Here is a 9,042-nt window from a genome sequence, read left to right on the forward strand (position 1 = left end):
AACTGCTTCAACTCAAGATCCAAAGGCCCATATCCAAGACTTGAAGAGCCAACTAGAAGATCAGAAGAATAATATAAATAGGGAGAGCTTTAAACTAGAAGGGAGCTTTTGGCATTATTAGAATTACTCTCTGTATTTTACTTTCTCTGCCACTTTTAGTTTAATTCTCAGAATGTACTCTCCATCTATGCTTTTCATTCCCAGAGCTATGAACAACTAAACCCCTTTCATTGGGTTAGGGAGCTCTGTTGTAATTTGATGGATCAATAATAGTTTTTATTATCCTTCTTCTCTTTTTTCTCTTGATTTTACTAGAAAGCTTTCAATCTTCATCCAATTGAGTAGTTATCTTGGAAAAGAAGCTATTCATACTTGGATCTCTTCTGAACCTTGGAAGAGGAATGAAGAGATCATGCTAGAATTGCTTTCTCATGTTGGACTAAATTGGGGTTTGGGCGGATATGGTGACATATAATTCTCCCAATACTTTGATTTGGAAATACATGTGGTATAATCAGTGACCACACTTCATCTCTTCTCATGAGCAATTAGACCAAGGAATTGGCTATTGATCTGATTTGAGAGATTGAATTACCAAGGAATTGGAATTCAATCACTTGAGATTGCCAAGGAGATCAATGAATGCATTGATTGAGGAAGAGATGAAAATGAACTTGATCCGGAGAATGCAACATCTCCTAAGCCCAATGAACTCCCCATTTCTAATCTTACCCATTCTCTTTACTTTCTGCTATTTACTTTCATGCTAAACTCCCCTTCCCCATTTAAGATTCTACAATTTACCTTCCGTCATTTATTTTCTGCAATTTACTTTCCCGCCATTTAATTTCCTGCAATTCTCAACCCAATTTCTGTTTAGCTCAACTAGAACAGTCTTCCAATTAAAGTTGCTTGACCAATCAATCCCTGTGGGATTCGACCTCACTCTATTGTGAGTTTTTACTTGACGACAATTCGGTATACCTGCCGAGGGAGATTTGTTAAAGGACAAGTTTCCGTGCATCACTTCCTTCTTGCTATCTTTTGGTCATGCCACCTTTTTGTGTTCTCTTTGTAGATTTTTGCATTCTCATATGCTTGATTCCTAAACTCCTCCAGCTCATTGAGTTGCATTAATCTCTTTCCTCCAGCAGCTTGCTTATCATAGTTTAACATCTTTAGAGCCCAAAAGGCTCTATGTTCAAGTTCAACTGGAAAGTGACAAGCCTTGCCATATACCAGTTGGTATGGAGACATCCCAATGGGAGTCTTATAGGCTGTTATGTAGGCCCATAGTGCATCAACCAGCTTCTTAGACCAATCCTTTCTTGAGCTTCCAACAGTTTTTTCAAGGATTCTTTTTAGCTCTCTATTAGAGATTTCAGCTTGCCCATTGGTCTGTGGGTAGTATGGAGTTGCAACTTTGTGCTTCACTCCATATCTGAGAAGGAGTGTTTCGAGTTGTTTGTTGCAGAAGTGTGTCCCTCCATCACTAATGAGAGCTCTGGGCACTCCAAATCTACTGAAAATATTCCTTCTCAAGAAGCTTATCACAACCTTGTTGTCATTTGTTGTAGTGGCTATGGCTTCTACCCATCTTAAGACATAATCAACAGCCACCAATATGTAGCTATTTGAGTAGGAGGTTAGGAAGGGTCCCATGAAGTTAATCCCCCATACATCAAACAGCTCTAACTCTAGGATGAATTGCTGTGGCATCTCATTTCTCTTGGTTTGATTACCAGCTCTTTGGCATTCATCACATCTTGACACCATTTCCTTGGCATCCTTAAACATTATTGGCCAGTAATATCCAGATTGAAGCACTTTTGCTGCTGTCCTTTCTCCACTAAAGTGACCTCCATATGCAGATCCATGGCACTGCCATAATACTTCCTGCCCTTCTTCATGGGGTATACACCTTCTTAGGATTCTATCAGCACACTTTTTGAACAAATAAGGATCACTCAAGATGTAGTGTTTGGCATCCTTGATTAGCTTCCTCCTCATGTGCCTATTGATGTTAGTTGGTAGCTCCCCAATAGCCTTGAAGTTGGCTATGTCTACAAACCAAGGGGCTACTCGAATCATCATCAACTGTTCATCAGGAAAGCTTTCATTGACTCCTACTTGTTGCATCTTTTCTTCTTGTGGGATCCTTGAGAGGTGGTCAGCTACCTTGTTCTCTGCTCCGCTCCTATCTTTAATCTCAATATCAAATTCTTGGAGCAACAAGATCCACCTTATTAGTCTGGGCTTAGATTCTTGTTTGGTAAGCAAGTATTCGAGTGCTGCATGATCAGTGAACACAATTACTTTTGAGCCAATAAGATATGATCTAAACTTGTCAAAAGCAAAAACTATGGCTAAAAGTTCTTTCTTCGTGGTGGTATAGTTCCTTTGATTCTCATTGAGAACCTTGCTAGCATAGTAAACAACATGTACTAGCTTGTTTTTCCTCTGTCCTAGAACAGCACCAACAGCAAAATCAGATGCATCACACATTAGTTCAAAGGGAAGATCCCAGGTTGGTGGTGCTATAATAGGTGCAGAGGAGAGTTTCTTCTTAAGTTCATCAAAGGCTATCATGCACTCTCTATCAAAAACAAAGGGAGTATTTGAGACAAGTAGGTTGCTAAGGGGTTTTGCAATTTTTGAAAAATCTTTGATAAATCTCCTATAGAACCCAGCGTGTCCCAAAAAGCTTCTGATTGCTTTGACATTGCAAGGTGGAGGTAATTTTTCAATTACTTCCACTTTTGCCTTGTCCACTTCTATACCATCTTTTGAAATCTTGTGACCAAGAACCACCCCTTCAGTCACCATAAAATGGCACTTCTCCAAGTTTAAAACTAGGTTGGTTTCTTCACACCTTTTTATCACAAGAGCAAGATGGTATAGGCAATCTGAATATGAGTTCCCAAATACAGAGAAGTCATCCATGAATACTTCTATGAACTTCTCAATCATGTCTGAAAAAATGGAGAGCATGCACCTTTGGAATGTTGCAAGTGCATTGCACAATCCAAAGGGCATTCTCCTATAGGCAAAAACACCATATGGACAAGTAAATGAAGTTTTTTCCTGGTCCTTGGGGTCTACAACAATTTGGTTGTAGCCCAAATACCCATCTAGGAAGCAATAGTACTCATGTCCTGCCAATCTTTCAAGCATCTGGTCCATGAAAGGTAAGGGAAAGTGGTCCTTCCGGGTGGCTTCATTAAGTTTCCGGTAGTCAATGCACATACGCCATTCGGTCACTGTCCTTGTAGGTATCAATTCATTCTTCTCATTTGCTACAACAGTGATCCCTCCCTTCTTAGGGACTACTTGCACCGGACTTACCCAAGGACTGTCTGAGATAGGGTATATCACCCCTGCTTGCCATAGTTTCAACACTTCTTTTTGAACCACTTCATTCATAGTTTGGTTCAGCCTCCTTTGTTGTTGTCTTGAAGGTTTGGCATCTTCTTCAAGCAAGATCTTATGTATACACATTGAAGGACTGATCCCTTTTAAATCTGCAAGTGTCCAGCCAATGGCATCCTTGTGTTGTCTCAGTACTTGGATGAGCTCCTCTTCTTCTTCCTTACTCAGACTTGAATTTATGATCACTAGTTGGGTGTTGTTAGCATCCAGATATGCATACTTCAAGCTGGGTGGTAGTGTTTTCAGTTCTAGTTTTGGTGGCTCTGCATCTTTGTTGCTTGTAATGGTTGGCATGATTGAGTTTCTCATGGTTGCTTGTGGTGATTCTCCATCTGGTGCTTGTTCCAGCTCAGTGGTTTCTCCACATTGTTCTTCTTCCAAGACTTCTTGAACTATTTATTCCATGGTGTCTTCCAGCATGCATTCTCCTATGGATTCCTTGGGGTAACTCATTGCTTTGAAGACATTGAAGACCATTTTCTCTTCATGCAACCTCAAGACTAGTTCCCCTTTTTGCACATCGGTGATGGCTCCAGCAGTAGCTAGGAATGGTCTTCCTAGGATAATTGACGTGTTGGCCTCTTCTTCCATGTCCATCACAACAAAATCAACAGGAAAGATGAACTCTCCTACTTTCACTAGCAGGTCTTCCACCACTCCATGTGGAAACTTAAATGTTCTATCAGCCAATTGGAGTGCCATTCTTTTTGGCTTGGCTTCCTCAATCTTCATCCTTCTCATCATAGTCATGGACATAAGATTTATGCTAGCTCCCAAATCACACAAAGCCTTCTCAATGGTGATGTCTCCTATGATGCAGGGAATTTGGAAACTCCCTGGGTCCTTCAGCTTTTGATGCAGCTTCTTCTGTATGATGACGCTGCATTCTTCAGTCAATATTATGGTTTCTTTTGTTTCCCAGTTCCTCTTTTTGGTTATAAGCTCCTTCAAAAATTTAGCATAGAGTGGTATTTGTTCTAATGCCTCAGCAAATGGTATGTTGATTTGGAGCCTCTTGAAGATCTCTAGGAACTTAGAAAACTAGCCATCCTTCCCATCTTTTCCCAGTCTTTGTGGGTATAGTGCCTTTGGCACATAAGGCTTCAAGACTGGTTTTGGTTGAGGTGGAGCAGGGATTTCTTCTTCATCCTTGTTCCCATGCTTTGCTGTAACTTCTTCATGCTTGTCTTTGCTTGGGGTTCCTTCTTCTATAACCTTCCCACTTCTTAGAGTAATGGATTTGCATTCCTCTCTTGAGTTGGCCATAGTATCACTAGGAAATGTTTGTGTGGAAAGTGGGATTTTCTTGGATAAAATTCCCACTTGTGCTTCCAACTTTGAGATTGCTGCGCCTTGATTTTTCAGATTTAACCTGTATTCCTCTTGATTAGCATCTATCCTTCTGTCAGTTTGTGCTTGTCTGTCCATGAGGGTGGAGACTGCTCCTGTAATTTGTGAGGAGAGTTGTGCTATTGCAGCTTCCATCTTCTCAAAGTTGCTCTTGATTTCACATGGTTGCATAGTTGAGAATGGTGCATCTTGGTTGAGGTTGTTGTGTGTGAGCTGGTTACTATGGTATGATGTGTTTTGTGAGTTATGGTAGGGTCTATGGTTCCCTGTTTGATGGTTGGGGTTGTGGTTGAAATGTTGATTTGATGAATAAGGCTTGTTGTGGTCCTGGTTGTGGTTTTGTTGATTTTCCCACCCAAAGTTTGGGTGATTCTTCCAACCTGGGTTGTATGTCTTAGAGTGTGGGTCATATGGTGGTCTGGATGAATTGTTCACATAATTTTCTTGTTCCCAGTCACCTTCAGATCCTGGTGCATTCCCTTCTTATTGGGGAGTTTGGTCCTAAATAACTGAGGCTTGGTTAGCCTCCATCCTTTTTGTTAGAGCTGCTATTTGAGCTGCAATTGCTTTGTTCTGAGCTAACAAAGCGTCTACAGTGTTGAGCTCTAGCACTCCCTTTTTCTGAGTCCTTTCTGAAGCATAGAAATACTCATTTTTAGCTACAGTTTCAATGACATCTATGGCCTCTTCAATGGTTTGCTTCTTGTTGAGTGAGCCTCCTGAAGAATGATCCACAGCCTTCTTTGCTTCATAGGATAGTCCCTCATAAAAGATGTGTAGTTGTACCCATTCATTAAACATTTCTAGTGGGCATCTTCTTGTCAGATCTTTGAATCTCTCCCAGGCCTCATAGAGTGTTTCTCCATCTTATTGTCTGAAAGTTTGTACCTCAGCTCTCAGGCTATTGATTCTTTATGGAGGGTAAAATCTTGCAAGAAATCTGTTCACAACCTCCTCCCATGTAGTTAGGCTATCCTTGGGGAATGATTCCAACCATTTTGCTGCCTTATCTCTGAGTGAGAAAGGGAACAAGAGTAGTTTGTAGATGTCGGGGTGTACCCCGTTGGACTTTACATTATCACATATCCTCAAGAATGTGCTGAGATGTTGATTAGGGTCTTCTTGGGCACTTCCTCCATATGAGAAATTGTTCTGAACGAGTGTGATGAGCTGAGGTTTTAGTTCAAAATTGGACTACATTCAACAGAAGAACGAATGAAAAAGGAATTCCTACAGGGAAAGGCAAATGGAAGGCTTTGGGACAACATATTAGTTAGAAAATAAAAACAAAGAAAGACAGAGAGAGGGTGCATGCCCTCTTCTCTTAGAAAGCCCTGGTGGAGCACTAACAAGGGGCAATCCAGAATTCTAGTTATCACTTCCAAGCAATATCGCATAAACAAAGACGATATCATCAGAAAAAGATAGAAAAAAGAGATCTCTTCCATTGGCACGTTTAGTTACTTTGTCAATGGTTCGATATGAATTGTTGGCTTTAAGATGCTGCTGCCACAATTTCCTGGATTTGGGTTGATGTAGGAGCTTAAGACTCTCCTCTCTTGCCCATCATGATTTACTGAGCCTTCTCTGGCATGGTTGTGAGCTTCTTCTTCATGATGGTTCTCCATGTTCTCCTCCATATTTGTTTCAAAATACTCTTCCTCTTTCTCAGCACCAAAAACTCTTTTCCCTCTTGCTTCCCTCCTTAATCTAAGGAAGGTCCTCTCAGGTTCAGAATCAAAGGAAGAAGAAGCCCCGCTTCTTCTACCTGTCATACAACCAGGAAGGCAAAACAAGAGAAGAAAGAAAAAAAATTGAATAAGGAAGTTACTCTTGTTAGAGTGAATGTTAGTGTGAGTGGTGCAATTAATCAAACAGTTAGAAGAGTGAAAATACGAATGATAAAAATAATCAAAGAAGAAAGAGATAGAACTCAAAGAAAAATAAAAAAATGCTAAAAAAAGATAAAATAACAAGGAATTTAAATTGCTTAATCTAGCTCTCCAATTGATTTAATCACTCTCAAATTTAAGCCAATCCCCGGCAACGGCGCCATAAAACTTGATGACCGAAATTCACACCCCATTCAAAATTAGTGAATTAGTCCTTTTGGCAAGCACACCAAAATTATCGTCAAGTAATAACCCACAGTGGAGTGGGATCGTATCCACAGAGATTGGCAAATTCGAGCAATTTTAATCGATTGATGAATTAGTCAAGCGGATCAATAGGATTGTAGAGTGCAGAATTGTAAATGACATAAATGTAAATGACTAGAATATAAAGGAAAGCAATAAAGTGCAGAAATATAAATGGCAGAAAGTAAAGTACAGAATCATAAATGACTTGAATGTAAATGGGAATGGGGAATTGCTGAATGTAAAATTAAGCTATAAAGAAATGGATAAATAAGAATGGGGAAATTCATTGAGATTGGGAGATGTTGTCTCTTTGGATCAAATCTAGCTTATATCCTCTTCAATCATGCAACTCATTGGCCTTTTGGCAATCATGATTGATTGAGCCCCAATCCCTTGGTGACTCAATCTCTCAGATCTTGATCAATAGCTAATTCTTTGGTCTAATTGCTCATGAAGAGAGATATGCTTGATCCCTGATTATACCACACACCATCATAGGTCCAAGTAGATGGAGGATTATATGTCACATATCCAAACACCAAAACCCATATTCTACTCTAGTGTGAGAAGAGATTTCAAGCATGGTTTCATGTTTCCTTTCCCAAGGTTCCCATGAAACCCAATTGCATTCAATCTCTTTCCCAAGATAATTGAACACTAAGCATTAAGAACGAAATTCCTTCTAGCAAATCAAAGAGAATATGAAGAGAAGAAGGATTTCACTATCATTCATCCATCAAGTACAACAGAGTTCCCTCTCTCAATGAGAGGGAAATTCGCTACTCATAGCTCAAAAGGTACTCAAAAGTGAAGTGTAAAAGTGGATCTAAAACTGACTGCTTAACCCCTTCTTCAGTACTCCTTAGGGGTATTTATACTACTCCTAGTAAAATAAAAGAATTAAAAAAGTGAAAAAGGAAAATTACATTTTGGAGGGAAAAGAAAACACTCAATAAGCATGACTTCTCAGCTGGCGTGTGGCTGGCGTGCCTCTGGCATGTCACGTGCTCTTCATTTCCAGCTTGGCATGCCACGCCCAATCCTTCAAGTGGCACGCTCATCCCTCTTTCAACCTTGGCGTGCCACGCCTTCGAGCTCAAGTGGCACGCCAAAGTGGATTTCTTGTGTTGGTGTGCCACGCCTTCGAACTCAAGTGGCACGCCCCTTGCCTTTCTCACTTCTCTTTGCCTCTGAAAACTTGTATTGTCGTGCAACACCCAAGGTCTGGCATGCCACGCCCTTGTTTTATGCTTGGCTAGGCTTCTCCGGAAAGTTAAACTGGCGTGGCACGCCCAGGGTCTGGCGTGCCACGCTCCTCTTGTGAGTGAGCGGTTGCTCTGTTCGACGTGCCATGCCACGAACTCAAGTGGCACGCCCCAATGCTTTTCTTCTGAATGACACTGGCGTGCCACGCCTGGCTACTCAAGTGGCACGCCTAAGTGAAGAATGGTGAGTGGCGTGCCACGCCTTCGATACCAAGTGGCACGCCCCATGTAATTGGCCTCCTTCACCCTCTCTAGAAACTTATACCAGCGTGCCATGCCTAAAGGCTGGCGTGCCATGCCCATGATCTTGTCTTGGTTCCAGTAGTTGGCGTGCCACGCCTCAGTCTTCAAGTGGCACGCCATAGTGACTTGCTAAGGTTGGCGTGCCATGCCTTCGATACCAAGTGGCACGCCCAATCCTTGCTTTTGGTCCTTTGTGCATTGGCGTGACACGCCTGGTTGCTCAAGTGGCACGCCCAGTCTTCAATTGCCTTCAGCCCCTTCTCTGGATTGTTGTACCAGCGTGCCATGCCATACTGCTCAAGTGGCACGCCCATAGATTTGTGAACTCTTCAAGCTTGGCGTGCCACGCCTGGGTTCTCAAGTGGCACGCCCAAGTGACTTCTTTGGGCTGGCGTGCCATGCCTTCGATACCAAGTGGCACGCCATAGTGAAGATTCTTCTTGGGATGGAGAGTTGGCGTGCCACGCCCCTTTGCTCAAGTGGCACGCCCATAGTGGTTGATGAGTCAGGCATGCCACGCCCCTTTTGTGTCCTCCATTGTGGCTCTCTGGAATTTTGTATCAGCATGCCATGCCCAGTCTCTGGCGTGCCACGCCCATATGTATGCTTTGAAT

Source organism: Arachis ipaensis, chromosome B08 (assembly GCF_000816755.2).
Source record: "Arachis ipaensis cultivar K30076 chromosome B08, Araip1.1, whole genome shotgun sequence".
Classification (NCBI taxonomy): domain Eukaryota; kingdom Viridiplantae; phylum Streptophyta; class Magnoliopsida; order Fabales; family Fabaceae; genus Arachis; species Arachis ipaensis.